This window comes from Pezoporus occidentalis, unplaced genomic scaffold (assembly GCF_034315485.1).
Source record: "Pezoporus occidentalis ecotype Australia unplaced genomic scaffold, CSIRO_AGI_Poc_V1 ctg39, whole genome shotgun sequence".
In the NCBI taxonomy this organism is placed as follows: Eukaryota; Metazoa; Chordata; class Aves; order Psittaciformes; family Psittacidae; genus Pezoporus; species Pezoporus occidentalis.
Window position 1 is genome coordinate 7,191,714 of NW_026915713.1, and position 15,726 is coordinate 7,207,439.

The window sequence follows — 15,726 nt, forward strand, 5'->3', positions numbered from 1 at the left end:
GCGAGCCTGTATAAGCCTTGTTTGAACTTCATCTTCTACTTCTCTGTGCCCAGTAAAGCTGCAATACAGCTATGAAGAGTTCCAAGGAAGACAAGACTCATCCATCAAGGTCAAATAAGAAATATAAAGCACCAGTCTTTATGGATATATGGTGTATAATCCTGAGACATAGCTATCATTAGCAGCTTTTACACTTGAATAGAGATTGCAGAATTTTGGAAAGAATAATTTTTTTTTGAAAATGAAAGTTTGATATTTTTTTTGCCCATGAGTATATTTTTTAAGTTTTGACTCCAGATGGAGAATCTTTTCAGTTCAGCATGAAATTTATGGTCAGAATGGAAGTGAGAGAAAGAGCATGAGGATGGAAATTCATATGATCTGGGATGACCCTGTGGTACCAACCAAGACAGATATTTTTGTTAAAGGAGAACCTCACCCTCTGTAGCCTGCAGCATCACAACTTAGATACTTATCTCAGTGCTGGAAGATTAGATTTCAGAGTGATACATTGGTGTGGGGAGCTGTGTTCTTTCAGTCTTTCCTTTTGTATATATTCCACTCTATAATTAATTTTGTATTTATAGTTAGAAAAAGACAAATAATTAAAATCTAAAAAAGTTTAATGGATAGTAGAACTTTTCTCAGTCTGAATAACAACAATTCCATGCTCACTTTTTTGCTGAAAATATGCGCAAAATTGCCTGTTGGCTATCATTAGGGCTCTGTGAAAGATCAGTGTTTGCCAAACTCAATTCAGTGCGCACAATAATCTTCTAAACCCATCCTTTCCATTGTATAGTCTGTTTCTTTATATATTGTTCTTAATCTCTTTTCTTAACATTTTCTCACAAACTATTTACTGTTGCTGCTACTAGTTCATGTCTTCTGCTGGTACCCATGTTAGGAAGCAGGTATTATCAAGCAGGTCTGCTGAGAGAAGGTGAAGTGGCCAGAGGACTGTAGTCTGGTAAGAAAAACCTTGAGGAAACCGATAAATAACTCCTTGTTTTTCCATCAGATCTTCATGGCCAGCATAGGGTTCAACTGTGATTAAAATGTAATCATACTGGCAGAAATGAAACCAGTTCCACACAGCCCACCCCATCATCATTGTATCTTTTAGAAGATGCATCCTAAAAGATAACAATCAACTTACCATGTGGGATTTCTTCTCCCTTGGTCTTCCCTGACGGGCAAGCTTAGGCACTTTGGAGTGCAATAAACATGCCCACAGTCTTATGAGTAAAATTAATAATTTCTGGGCAGTGAATTTTTTACTGTGCTAGAAAACCACTTACCTTGACCAAAAAGAGTTTGACTAAAACTCCTGATCATAAAGTAGGAACAACAACATCATGCAAAGTCAAGTGAAAATGCTGATAGCTGACTGTAGTCCTCCTTTAACTGTTCTATTGCTAAAGCTGAACTAGCAGTCACCATGCAGTTATTTTCTTCCCCCAAAAAAGCCTGGCAAGATGAAACTTCAGATACACTGAAGAGACTGGTATGCTGAGGATGCTGAAATAAAGCTGCGGGTGGAGATGTCTGAGGGGATGTGTGACCATGCAGACAATTTTTATGAGTTACAAAAATTGTAGTCAAAGAGAAAAATATTATTAAAAAAAAAAAAAAGAAAAATTGCTAGAATGCTCTCAAATGCCTGGCAGCCAAAAAGTCAGGAAATGTTTATTCATATATGGGTCTGTGTATTTAAAAAAGAATAAAATGTTGCCCTCTGAGGATGACAGCTTAGACATAAACTACAAGTTGTGATGTGATTAAAGAAGAGTGCATACCTCTGAGGATAATAAAGAACTGATTTCCTTAAGTATTGCACAAGCTTTAAGATCAGTGTCTATTCTGGACAGCATCCTAGGAGGCTATCCAGAGGTGTATGAAATGTCTAGGGACATTTCTTCCTAGTATAACTGTATTCAAAACAGTTACCCTTACAGGGTTTGCACAAAAGATAGCAGCAGAAAAATGTAGTTTAAATGAGAAGAAAGTATTTACATCATTAACAAAGGATCACAGACATTCCTGCTTGAAATGGTAGGGTATGGACCTGCAGCCGAGGGAGTTACTGTACCCAGCACTCTGATGGGTCTTACTTACAATACCTGCTCCAGGGAGTATACTTGGTGGGATTATTTTACAGTCCCTCTAAAGGGTTAAAAAGAAATCTAAATGTCAGAAGAGGGAGCTCAGATGCAGTTGAAATGACAGTGGTTAAGATTAATATTCACTCTCTGCCCTTGACAAGTCTCTAAGGCTTGGCAGTTTCTCACTAGAAGTCTATAAAATGCTTAGGCATGATTGCTGCACTTTGGGAAGAGCCAAATTCCTTAATTCTCTGAAGGGAAAGAAAATAAAGAAATTATGTTCATGATGTATACTTCACTCCCATGAGAAGGTTACCAAGTTGTTTGTATATTTTATATCAATTCAAATCGCTTCTTAAAGTTGGCAATAAAACCCTTACCAAAACTTTGGCAAGCAAGTAAGAAAATGTTCTGCCAGACACCATTAATACAGATCAATCTGATTTCCTTTGCATGAACCAGAAGTTACTTTCCTGAGGCAAATAGCAAACAGTTTTTTCCTCAAAGGCTTGCTTTTTCAATCCTACTGCACGCCAACAAATCTAGGATAATTCATGGATTCTTGGAAGTTAAGGACAGAAGGGACAGTTAGATTACCTACTCTGACCTCCTGTATGTTTCAGACCAGTACATTTCACCCAGTTACCCTTTTACTGTGCTCATTAACTGGTGTTTGGTAAAAGTACTTCCTCAGAAAGTTATTCAGTCTTGATTTGGAGACATTGAGAAAAGAAAATCCACTGCTCCCTTGGCAGTTTCTCCCCACCCCATTAATTAATTATTCTCACAGTGATTAAAAAAAAAAGGGGGGAAAGAAAAAAAAGGAACCTTTCCAGGTTGATTTTTTTTGGCTTCATCTTTCAGCCACTGATTCATGGTACACTTTTCTTCACAAGATTAAAGATCTTCTTAATAGTATCTCCTCAGGAAGAAAGAAACTTACTCACTGTACCTCTCAATTATTGGTAAACTAAATAGATTGAATTTCTAAAGTTTTTCACTAAAAAGCACTTATCCAGACTATAAACAAATTTTATGTTTTTTTTGGTATCTTCTCAATTTTAGCATTGTCTAGGAACCTTAAACAAACTATGGTTCTCATGAATACTGAACACAAAGGCAAAACACATTTCCCTAGTCTTATTCACAGTCCTTCTTCAGGATAGAAGAGAGAATAGCTTTATTCAGAGTACTTTCTGACGTCATCACAGTGTAAATGGATGGGCTTTGGTAGGCTTCATAGGGAAAACTGGAAATATGACATGGTTCTTCTTCTCTACAGAGAGTCAGTTTAGAAACCTAAATTTCCAGAATGTTGACCTATGTGGGGGAGCAAACAGGTTACTTTCTGCTTCAGTTCCTAGAGTGTGGGCTTGCTGTAGGATAAGATGTATACCAGAGACGGTGCACATGAAGGAGCAGGACTACATCTCCAAGCAGGGCAGGGGAGGAGAGACATGTGCATGACTACTGCTCAACCATGGCAACTGCATCAGCTCCCCTAGGCTGTGAAAATGTAGTTTTGGTGAGCACTTATTCCAACTTCATAGTGTTTATGGAATTTAAGTTCAAATTGTAAGTCATATTTGCAATTTGCTTTTGAAAATTTCAATCCCCAGTAATCTCAACAGAACATATACCAAGGGAATATCATGAAACTCCTAAAAGATCAAGAGTCCTAACACTTAAAGCACTATTCCAGTTAAACTTGCTGGAAATACAGATCTGAGTCTAGGTTTTCATGAAGTTCACATACTTCCAGAGCTGAAGGTCAGTTTTATGATCATCTTAGCTGCAAAGTATATGAAACAGCAAGGAAGTTGTTCCATGTAACATTCTCTCAGGCAATAGAGCAAATATAAGAAATCCCCAGATATAAGAACTCCCCAGCCCTAACTGCTTATTCTTATTCTCAGTCTGCACTTTATTTGTATTACTGTTCTGTTTATAGGGCTATGCAACAAACCACATTAGTGAAATTATCCCATTTATACGGAAACAAGCAAGCAACGGCTTTGTTGAAAGGTAATGGAAAATGGGAATCTCCTAATGAAACAATTTGATTAACAAAGGAACAGAACAACCAGGACCACAAAATCAACCTGTGTGGATGCTTAAAAAAACCCTCATCTAACTCAGATTATTTATTTCATAGGACATGCTGTCAGTGTAGTCCTGGAACATGCCACAGATGAAAGGACAAGTAATACATTGAGGATAGAAATGCGTTTGGGAGGAAAGTGAGAGCTGAAGCACAGAGGGAAACACTTTTGCTACTTCGAAAGGGTAATGTAGAATGATACCTGATCCTTTGCTTGACATAGAGGATCAGAAATAGTTTTGAAACATAGTAAAGGTCATAAACCCTTTTTCTTTTCAAGGTAGACCTATTGTACAAGAAAAACTCATTTATATGCTAGAAAATTTTATTTCAATTAAACTAAAGGGCAGGTGGTAGCATCAGTTTTAGTAATAAACTGCCACTTCTACAAAGTACTTAGCAGGTTTGATTGGAGAAGGTTAGATTACACAGTAGCAAACATTCTGACAGTATCCTCAGTGTCATAACTAGGGGTAGCAAAGATGTGTTCTTCGTGTGTGTGTGTGTGTGTGTGGTTTAAAGTGCATATACAGCTCCATTTGCCTTACTTGTTCAAGGGCAGGCCCTTGCCTTCTTCTTATCTACTTGCTTGTGATCCCAACAAATTTCCTTACAATTTACACAAGAAGTGGTAAGTACCTGACATTGCCATGCCTGCTTTTATATAGAGAGATATAAAAATATGAATATAAATACATAGAAACATATATATATGCATACACATATATATATATATTTTTGTTATGTAGCCTGAAGCTATAAAAAAATATCTTTTTTTTTTCTCATGAACATGGTCTTGAAGAAATTCCTCACTGCCTGTTTTGTTCCATGGTTTTTCTTTGTGTTCTGCTTCTGTAAGTGGGGCTAAGTCTGGTCTTCAGATGATCAATTATGGGACAGTTTTCCTCAGCATGGACCTTGTGGATCAGTCCTCTATGGTAGTAACATTTATGCTTTATTTCTCCTTCTCTGAGGAATCCTCTATATCCATGTCAGGCCTCTTGGTGTTATCCAGTATGGGGAATTGCCATGCAGCTTGCCATAGTCACTCAGGGCTTCCTCCAGGTTGTTGCATGTCCTCAGCACCTCCCTCTCAGAGCATCTCCTCAGGGAGATAACAGGGATTGATGAGACACTCATGTTTCCACATGGACAAAAAACGATCACATTACCAAAAGGAGTGGATATAAAGTAAGTTTAAAAAACTGCTTCTGAGGCTTTCCAAATCTCATCTTAGTTACTTGCACTTTCCAGATCCAGAAAGTTATTTTACAATGACAGTTTGTGGCTGGGCTTAATGTTGAGTGATCCTTTTGTGGTATTAGTTCAGAAAAATAGGCTCTTTTGAATACAGCTTTTCTCATGCTGTGGTAGATATTTAAGACAAGTTACATGGATTACAACCAAAAAATACCTGGAATGCAGATTTTATGGTTTTTTGAGTCCTGCAATCTGTCTTCCTCTTCACTATATCATGTGTGGGGCACAGTTGGGAGACAGAGCACAGCTCAGTTTAGTCCAGATGCTGAAGGAAGGGAGGGAGTGTAGTGGGGCCAGTGACTCCACAGACCTGTCCTCCTCTGCTCTATCTCTTCCTGACCCCCAGTTCTGAGGAAACTTCTGGAGACATCTTTTCTGGCTCCAAGACAGAGGACAGTATGGTGTGAGTTTTAATTCCCATTTTCTTTCCAGAAGTAACCCATTCACCTGAAAACTAATTCAATTAAGATTATTAACTAGATGAAGAGGGTTAAAAAAGTATAAAAAATAACCATTCCTCCTCTGCTATCTCCTCTGATATCTGCAGTAACTTGTTAAATTTAACAGCAATTGAAAAATTCATGTAAAAATGAAAAATATCTTTATTTGTAGGAAGCATTTTGACTCTGATTGATATAACTATCTCTGCTGTAAATCTGGGTAAAGTTTGTTATCCCAACTGAATTGTACAATTTTAAAGACCAAATTTTTTTCTGCTAGTCCAGAGCCTGTTTTCTAACCCCCTGGGAACTTCATTGGAGTCCATCAAAGAAATGGAATAAATTGTAGAACACTTGAAGTCCCCTTAAAAAGTTCTTCCTTTTTTTTTTTATTTATCTACCCCAATTAAACAGATTTAGTTAATTCTGCCTAAGGTCAGGTGGGTGCAATATGTGTCCTGAATTGCAGGTGCAAGCCTTAAAAGCTGCAGCTTTGCAGCTTTACTCCCCATCTCCCTTTGCCTCCCTTTCCTTTTGGGGCAGAGACAGAGAAGAAGAGGAAGAGATGTTGTTTTCATCAGCTCTTTTTAGTGCAGCCTGATTTTGTGCACGTAGAAGTCATTTATAAAGTAAGAATGAGCCATTTTGCAGCACTAGAATAATTCCATTGTACTGTATTTCTGAAGAGTAGCAAAGCTCATGGCTATTACTGTTAAATAGATTTGAATAGGACTCATACGCTATATAAACAGCTCAGGACATAATTCCAAATGAAAATCACATACTTATGCATCAGTGATTTACACCAACATCAGCTGTCTCCTCAGAAAGTTAGGGTTTGTTCTCATGCTTTCATTTTCCTGGGTGGAAGAGTAACTACACGTATTTTCTGATTTCTTTCTTGAAGTGGTTTCATATTAGCATAATATTTTTTTCCCACAATTTCACTCTCACACAGATTAGTAAAATGGAGCACACTGTTTTTTAAACATCGTTCTTATTCATCAAATGTGTTATTCAGACTTCTCATATTCACAGCACACAAGTGTAACTGTTGTAAGCACATTCTCCCCTTTGCTGTAAGCAATATCCTTTTTTATTTTCCTTCAGATAACTGCATAAGGCTGTTGCAGTGACTGCATTTCTGTGCTTAAGTACTGATACTTACGGGCTGGATACTGTGTGTATGAACACTGCTAGTGAACCTAAGTAGAGGATTATTGCTATGACCAGGCACAGAATTTGGCCCTGCATAAAGACTGATTTTTGTACGTGCCATTAAGAGAGCTGTTTTCAAAACTGTGTGAATGACTGAAGGCCAAGTTACACGATGATGTTGCTGTGAGGTAAGGAGACACCAATGGATCCAGGTGGCTCTGCATCTTGCCTGTAGCAAAGGAAAACTAATTGCTCAAGAGAGAAAAAGCTTGTTCAGATCTTTGCTTGCAGGTTTCTATACTGCAAACAGTTTTAGACATACAGTGGGTTTGGTGAGCTACTTATGCATTTTATCCACCCACTGTTCAACACTTTTTGGAGTAGAAATGATCTGATGCCACATGCTTCATGTAAGTGCCCTAACCACTTGCACAAAAAGTCTCACACTTTTCCCTGCTTTCTCTCTGTCCTGAATTATCTGCATTGTAGGTTTGTTTTTGTTTTTTTTTTCCCAGTGGTGAAGTTTAAAAAAGTGTTAGAAACATTCCCCCCTCTCCTCTGCTTAGCCCCCAAATAACTGCAGTCCCATGTTTAGTGATCTTCTATAAAAAGAGACAATTTTCTGCTCCACTCCTTCCTCCCTTGTGCTAAAATAGACAGTAAACCCGCTTTTACTGTGCATCATATCTAAAAAGGAAAGGGTGCAGGGTTATTAATTCCAGTCTTTCATAGGCCCTGGATGATGCCTAGGGCTAAGGGTGTATTAAACCCTGAGAAGGGTAGGATTTGAATAGATTTGGCAGTTGACTAGATTTGAAAGTTTCTGGCTCTACTAACCAATGAACTTGAGTGTTCTTATAAAACAGTTGACTTTCTCTTAAGCTAACTTTACCAGTCCTGTATTCAGTCTGATTGTCTTAGGAACTAATGTGGAGGTATCGCTCTGGTGAGGGTCAATGTATCCCACCCCTTGGGGAGCCTGCCCTCAGGACTGATGTGAGATGATCTCATTGAGAGCACATGCTGCTAGGCTTTATTTGAGTGTAAACAAGGAAATCATAGAATCATGAATGCTGATTGTGCGACTTCCCAGGAAACTATAAAAAACTTACTGCAGGAGCAAGAAGTAATTTTCCTGTTAACATCCTAGTGCTTAGGATCCTTTGCATCCTAAATGCAGAGAGAAGGTTCAGGGACTTTCCTATGCCCTTGTGTCCTACTTCCTCCCAGAACTTCTCATTGGCTTTTTCTTGCAGGCCAAAGGTTTCTGTGAAGCTAACTGCTGCAGAAGAAGTCTGATTATAACTATATTAGAGATGTTATTAATATCAGCATAATTTGATAGATCAGGATGCCAAGTCAGAGAGACGGTGTATAGAGTACAAGGTTTTGGCAGGAGAGGGCAGGATAGAAACTACAATGCAATTTGAGGTGAGTTTGTAGAGTAAATAGGATTGGCAGAACAGTTGTTATTAGTCTGGAAAATGGAATTCAGTTCTAAGGTTTGGTTAAGGAGAGTTTTCCAGATGTTTAGCATTAATAGAAATAATGATGTGGGAAAATAGTGAAGACTTTAAACTGGAAGTGTCAAGACCTTCAGTATTCGTTTCAGTGCTGGCATAGACATTAATAAATAACATTCATTTTAGTCTGTTTTCTGAGTGCACAACAACCATTTGAGTCCCTTGCATGCTTTCTCGTTAACGAGCCACTCAGTAACCAAAATGTTACAGGAGCACTTTGCCCTAGCCATGCTACTGAATATGAACCAGGAAGTCTCAGGATGTCAATAGGCTTCCCTCCACTTTCGCAAATATTTAAAAAGCAGTCATCACTTCTTCTGTCCACAAATGGGAACATTTTTATCTGACATCACACTGCTGCTTTAAGAAATCTGTCCCGAAGTATCAGGAGGTTTAATCATTGCTGTTCCCCTAAAGGAGCTTGAAAAGTCAGTTAAGCCCATGTTTTCTGTTCTGACTGAAGGGAAATAAAGAGCTTAAAGAGTTCAAATGACTGGGGGAGCTCTAGGGAGTTTTTCCTGGGGTGTGTCTATGGGAATAACAGCTTGTCCGGAAAAACAAGAGGCAGCAATCCATGATACACGAGTAAGGTGAGGGGGAACAGGGCAAATATGAGCACTTAGGGTAAGGCTTTGGCTAAAAGCTTGGATACAGTGACATCATGTTCTGATCTAGCAGATTTTCCATGCTGAGGGAAGAGAAGCATTGTGAATTTCTTCTAAACGAGGTGGCATCAAAGAAAACCCCAGTTTATCAACAGTTTGTCTTCCCAGCTGGAAACATGAACAAATAGCTAGGACCCTTGGATCAAACGAGTGGTAGTAGTATCGAAGACCTTGGAAATGGTGGCATGAATCTAGGCAGACCATTTTTTTACATATCTGTTTTGGATCTAAGCTGTTGCAAACAATTGGTCACCAAGCTTGTTAGTATCAAATGGCTTTTGTAGGGGTTTCCTCACTCCTGCTGAAATGTGAGTCTTGCTTCTTATTCTTCCTCTCACCCTCAACATTTTTCTTTCTGGCTTGCTTTGTTTCTGCTGTATTATACTATATATTTTTGATAGGTTGGTTTTCAGCACAGTTAAGTCAACTCACACAAAGAAACACTGGGCATCAAAGCCAGCACAAGGAAAGGGAGAGAGACTTTGCCTTGCTGTAAGGTTGGATAATACCTTCCCTTTCTCAGCTGTTGATGAGTGGTGATATCTGCTCACCCTATATAATGCAACTATATGTCAAAATACAGCTACACTCCTTCAAGTTAGGTGTAAAGGGAGGAGTAATCATTACCTAGCAGCTGTCTTCCACTGCTCTTGCATCTGTATTTCATAGAATGGTTTGGGTTGGAAGGGACCTTAAAGCTCATCTTGTTCCAACCCCCTGCCATGGGCAGGGTTACCTTCCACTAGATCAGATTGCTCAAGGCCCCATCCAAATTGGCCTTGAGCAAATTAATTTCCCTCTTTTAACCTTTTCAGAAGTTAATCTTCCAATTTACAGCATGTTTCTGTTACTTGCTCTTAAACCCATGCCCTTGCATTTAGTGCATTTTATGTGCCTTGTTTTACTACTGTAGTTCTCAAAATCATCCAGTTATTTCTGCTACATCTCTTCATCTTCTCTTTTGAGGTTGTCCCTAACTCTTGGAGTTACTAGGAGATTTCATCATCATCCTTCTGTTTTCCACGCTGAATGAAATCATTAAGCAAAATTAGCCTTAATCTTGCACAGTCATAATAGTCATTTGGAGTCAAACTTACAGAAGTATTTAGATGCCTAAATGAAGAGAAGTAAGTTGCAGGGTTTCAAAAAGTAATTAAGGTATAACTGGGGTGAAAAAAACAGTAAAGATCTGATGTGTGGTCATAAAGCACTTTCCCTCCTGCCTGAAGATGACAAATAATTGTTGTGGGTGGTAATAGTATATTCAAATGTAGCAGGAATTATCAAATCTGCCCAGATACCAAAATGTGTTTCAAAATCTTGAAGGGGAGCATGTTCCCATCAAATAAATGCTAGGCAGGGCAGTATCTGCGGCAGATAACTGTAACAGAAGACTGGGCAGCACAATTAAGTGAGAAAATGCATATCTTTAAATTTCTGTGAAAAAGATTTGTAGAGAAGAAAGGAATTTAGCCACGGCAAGGAGAGCTGCTCCCAGAATCCCAGAACACTAGAAAAATACAGTAGATACTCATTGCTGAAGAAATGTGATTCTTATTATTAAAAAGATGTTTTCAGTTTGAGTGTGGTGGGTAAGACATGCTTTACTGAACATTAACTGCACCAAGTAGGTGGAAGAAGTAAAAACTGGTTAGAAAGGCAAAATGTGCTCATTTTCATTTCTTGAAGACAGAAGTTTTTCCCACAGTTGGAAAGGTTACTTGAAGGTACTATTTTCTACTCCATGTAATTCTTTGAAGCTACTGTACAGAACATGTGGAAAACAAAACAGGCCACACTGAAAGAAAATTACAGAAATTTAAAAGTTAGGTCGTGCTACCACTGTGACTGCTCTGTTACTGGAGCCAGTTCCCTTACGCACACGTTATTGCAATTAATGTCTCTGTTTTTTAAGAAAGGGCTTCTTCGACACTCCTGGAGCAGGATGAGCAGCACTCACGGTGCAGGCAGGCTGCCTGTGGCTTGTTTTCGGCTGGCTGTTCTGTGTGTGGCTGCATGCTTTGTAACCCTCCTTTAAAGGCAGAATTGCCAATTTCCATATGGGCTTCCCTCACTGGTCTCTGAGACTGTTTTTTTCAGCACAGGCTTGTGAAGTTGGACAGTTTATTTTTGCTAAAGGACAGAAAAATTAAACTGACAGTATCCATTGATCTTTGGTGTCCAAATGGAGTTCCTGAGGAAGTGATTTTTGACAGTACCTTACAAAACTTTCTATGTTTGAAGTGCAGCTCCCAGTAACTTTTTCTAAATCTGATCCCTGATATTTGTTTTGGAGAGACTGGGAATTCTAGCTGTCAACTGGGAGCAAAACCTGTCCCCCAGGACAGCCCACGGTGGGGGGGAGGACCACAGAAAACTCTGGTTTGGTTTTTGCTGCTTTTCCCCGCAGCACACATGCTTTCATTAGCACCAGCTTTGTGGAAAGGTGGAGAGGAAATTTCTACTGCCTTTCTCTTCAGAGGTCTCTTTTTTGTCCTGGTATACATATAATACTAAGTGCTTAGAACAGCAGAAACTCCCCCTGCCCAGGCTTACTCCTGGTTTATACCTTCAGGACTCACATCCAGGGGAGACCCAATGTATACATTAAAGTTTGTTTTTAACTGCAATGGGCTGCTTCATTTGAATTGTCCCCATTTCCCCTTCCTCCCTCCCCCCATTCCTCCCTATGAAAGCATGTTCTTTGCTTATGGATAGAAAGGAAAATTTTCTTCTTTAACTATCCTTATGAAACTCTTTCAGGTTCTATGTTTGAGGTATGTCATATTTGGAAACTTTTCAGGGTTTTCCATACTTCTGTACAATGTATATAATATATTTTTTTTACTGCTAAGCCATCCTATATGAGTTTAAATTCCTACATTTTATAGTGTTTTAAAGGAGATAATTTTGTCATTAATCCAAAAAATATGCAGCAGGCTATTTTTCATACCACATCACAGTTCTCCTCCTACTCATTCTTAAAGGCAATCAAAAATCCCAGATGTTTTTCCTGCAACATCTGGCTCCCTGGCACAGGCTTCTGAAGCAGTGTTTGCAGCCTTCAAGTCATGTCTTGGTTTTGTCATTTAGCTTACTGATGTGTTGTTGGAGTCACTGGTGGCACAGGGACTCATTTGCTTTGACAAGTCTTTCAGTCTAAATGAAGGAGATGGCCCTGCAGGCCTGGTGGAATTTTGCTCAGAAATTTTTGGTACTTAGGAATGTGACGAGCTCAGCCACCTTGGCTTCCTGTCTTGCAGAAATACGTGCAGCAGGATTAATGCACGTGGACCCAGAAGTGTTCCCTGCTCAGCCTCAAAAATGAGGCTACTCATGTCTAAGTCATTAGCTGTATTCCTGCAGAACATACTGTCAGGCATTTCAGAGTCACTGTGCCAGACTCTGCCCTGGGGGAAAGAGACAAAACATAGTGGGAGGGAGAAAGAAAGGACCATGCTGCCATGCTTTTATACTTTTTTTATACATTTCTTTTTGGGACATTTACACATAAAATCTTGCTTCTCTCACATCTCACTCCCACTGCGCTTTGATCACCAAGCTGTATCTTTCGACACATCTCTCATGGGGTGTACACAGTGCAATGCATCCCATAGGATACCTGCTTTCCTTATATTAATTGATCTATAAGCTAACTCTCATTTAGGATTTAAGTGTCATATGTACTGGGGGACTTGACAACTAACATAACATTCCAGGTGAGTGTCCTATTAACTTTTGCCTGTTGCAGGAGAGCAGACAATTTTTTTATTTCCTTCTCATCCTTTTCACCTCTCTAGATCTAGAAAAGTTCTGTGTTCATCCCAACAGGGAGAGAAACAAACACTGTTGATTTTCCTGGATTGGAAAAACATCTTTTTTCCTACTTTAATGGTAAAGCTGCTGTTATCAAATGCATATGCTACTGCCAGCAATATGTCTCAGCCGGGGGCACATGCTGCTTGCTTTTCATCAAAGAAGCAGAGGGAAATGGCTCCATGAAGCATGCTCTGTAGTTGCCTGCTGAAACCTCTGAGACTGGCTCTGAATTTCCTGCTTTGAAACATTTTGCTGCCCCAGCAGAAGGGTTCATGTAGCTGGCATCAGGCAACCACACCCCTCTTCTGGACTCCAGCATGCTTTCACATATGGGCAGGATGTGGCTCTCTATGTCCCGTCTCCTCCTAGTTGGTTGTTTGTGTAATTCAACCTTCCACACTAGCGCAGAGTTCTTGCATACTTTTATGTAAGACATGTGATTTACAGTCTGGAAATACCATTATCCCCTTAATTTACGATGTGTACTCTCTCCTCATGTTACTGTTGGTACTACCTGTGCAATATTATATAGCCCTCAGAGAGGGCTATATTCTTCTGCTTTTTACCTGCACATGAGATTGGTGCTTATGGAAAAGTTACATGTTTTCCATAATACTTAACTGAGGATTTTAGCTTACACACTGTGGAGGGTTATAAATGGGATGGCCAAAGCAGGGACCTCAATCTGCTCATGAAGCAGGTCTTGAAATTATCTTGCTTTAATAAATTGGCTATAAACACTAGAGCAGCTCCAGGTCTGCTCGAAGAGCTGCCCAGCTATCCCTGTGAGGGCAGCACCTCTCCAAGAAAGGGTGAAACAGATGGCAAAGCATCATGTGTCTTTCAACCATCTGACTTTAATCCCCTACCACATGTGAATGATAACTCTTAGATCTTTTACAGGGTCACTTAGTCTTATAGCAAAAAGCGCAAGACAATTGTTCAGTGTACTAAACAAAGTGACACTAATAAGACTTTTGGTGTCTTGACCAACTGTAATATATGTGAAATGGGAAAGGATCAGCGTGAGAAAATCAGCCATGAGGTCTGCTGCTAGTAGATGTGAACTTGTTCTATGTTCCTCATCCTCTGGCCAGGCAGGGCCCTACTGAAGGCTGTTGCTTTTTAAACCAGCTACAGCTTTGGTGTGTATCATTTGAGAAGGCATTTTTCCAGTTCTGAACAAGCATAAGTAGAAGTCATCCTCTGACAACAGAAGTGAACCGAGAAAATTGTCATGAGTGGTGGTTTAATGTCCTACTCTCCGTTCATGGCCAGGAGTCTAAGGCCAAATCTTCACTGCCTTGACATTTTTTTTGTACTGGACACAATGGTGTGGGACACAGACTGAGGTCCAGGCTGGGCTATTCAAAAAGGCACAGTAAAATATGCAGGGTGCAAGTTTGTTTGTTAACAACGATTTCTAACAGCTCTGCCAAAGGATGAGTATAAAAGAATGGGAAGGGTATAGAAAGACCAAGGAGACAAGGAGTCTGTGAAAGTGAAGAAATACTGCAGTGTAGATCTAAGCAAAGGCTGTAAGGAATGGTTTGTGCTATTTTGAAGAAGTTAGAGCTTTGGTAGATTATTGCAGTATTTGTGCACTGTAGTATCTGTTCCATTGTGAGATGCGTGAAATGGACTGTTTGTTTTACTTCAGCACATAAATTCAATACTGAATACATTTTTTTGTTTTGTCCAGTACAGATAAGGAGCCTGCCACTGATCTATCCTGGGGATGAGTCAGGGTAGTGGTGTGACAAATTCTTTATTTACACCACATACACATAAAAATGTCTACTCCTTCTGAACCACAGCTACCAATATTGGGAGGCCTGTTTAATCTTTCACTCTTAGTACAGTGTCAATTAGTTGAATCTCTTACTTTCAGCAGATTTAATTAGTATGTTGCTAAATATGATACTGTGGCAATTTGCCTACTCCAGGATTCCTTATGCTGGTAGGCCTGGTGCAGCTGAACTAATAGAAAAGGCTAATGGGAAAGTCTAATTACAATTTTTAAAGCTTAAATACCAGTCATTTAATCTGACACACCACAGGCTGCCAGTTGTTGGCTTGGGATGTTCATGAAGCAGTTAAATGCAAAGTAAAATTTGCAGTCAGTGGAGTTGTTTTACAAATATCCTGTAATGCTGGAAATCTTCAAAACTCCCTGAATATAGTATTCCACAACTGATATCTGAATGGATTTTCCCTTCCCCCTCAAAAAATTTATTGCGCGCATGCACTGCCACGATGCATAGGAAAAATCCTATGGAGCAGTCCAGCATACACAATCTGTCAGATCAAGAAGAAATAAAGGTCTGTTGTTAATTCAGACAAATGGTCAGCAGCTGCAAAATAGTTTCCACAAGAAACAGAGCAAAACCCTCTCAGTAATGGATAGAATTTTTTACAATTTTCTGTTGCCTTTTCCAGGGCCAAAATATTCTGCATATATTCCTACATAACTTTTATTTGTATTCTCTGCTAATTCAGTGCTGTAAGACATAGGAACAAAAATCCCTCTTTAAAGTAAGAAAAGCCTGGCAACTTTTATACTGCTTTTCAAAATTTCAAACAAATTAATTGCCCCAGTCATATCATTACAGACAGTAAAAATGCCCTAGCAGCACAACTGGACGTTGGTATTCT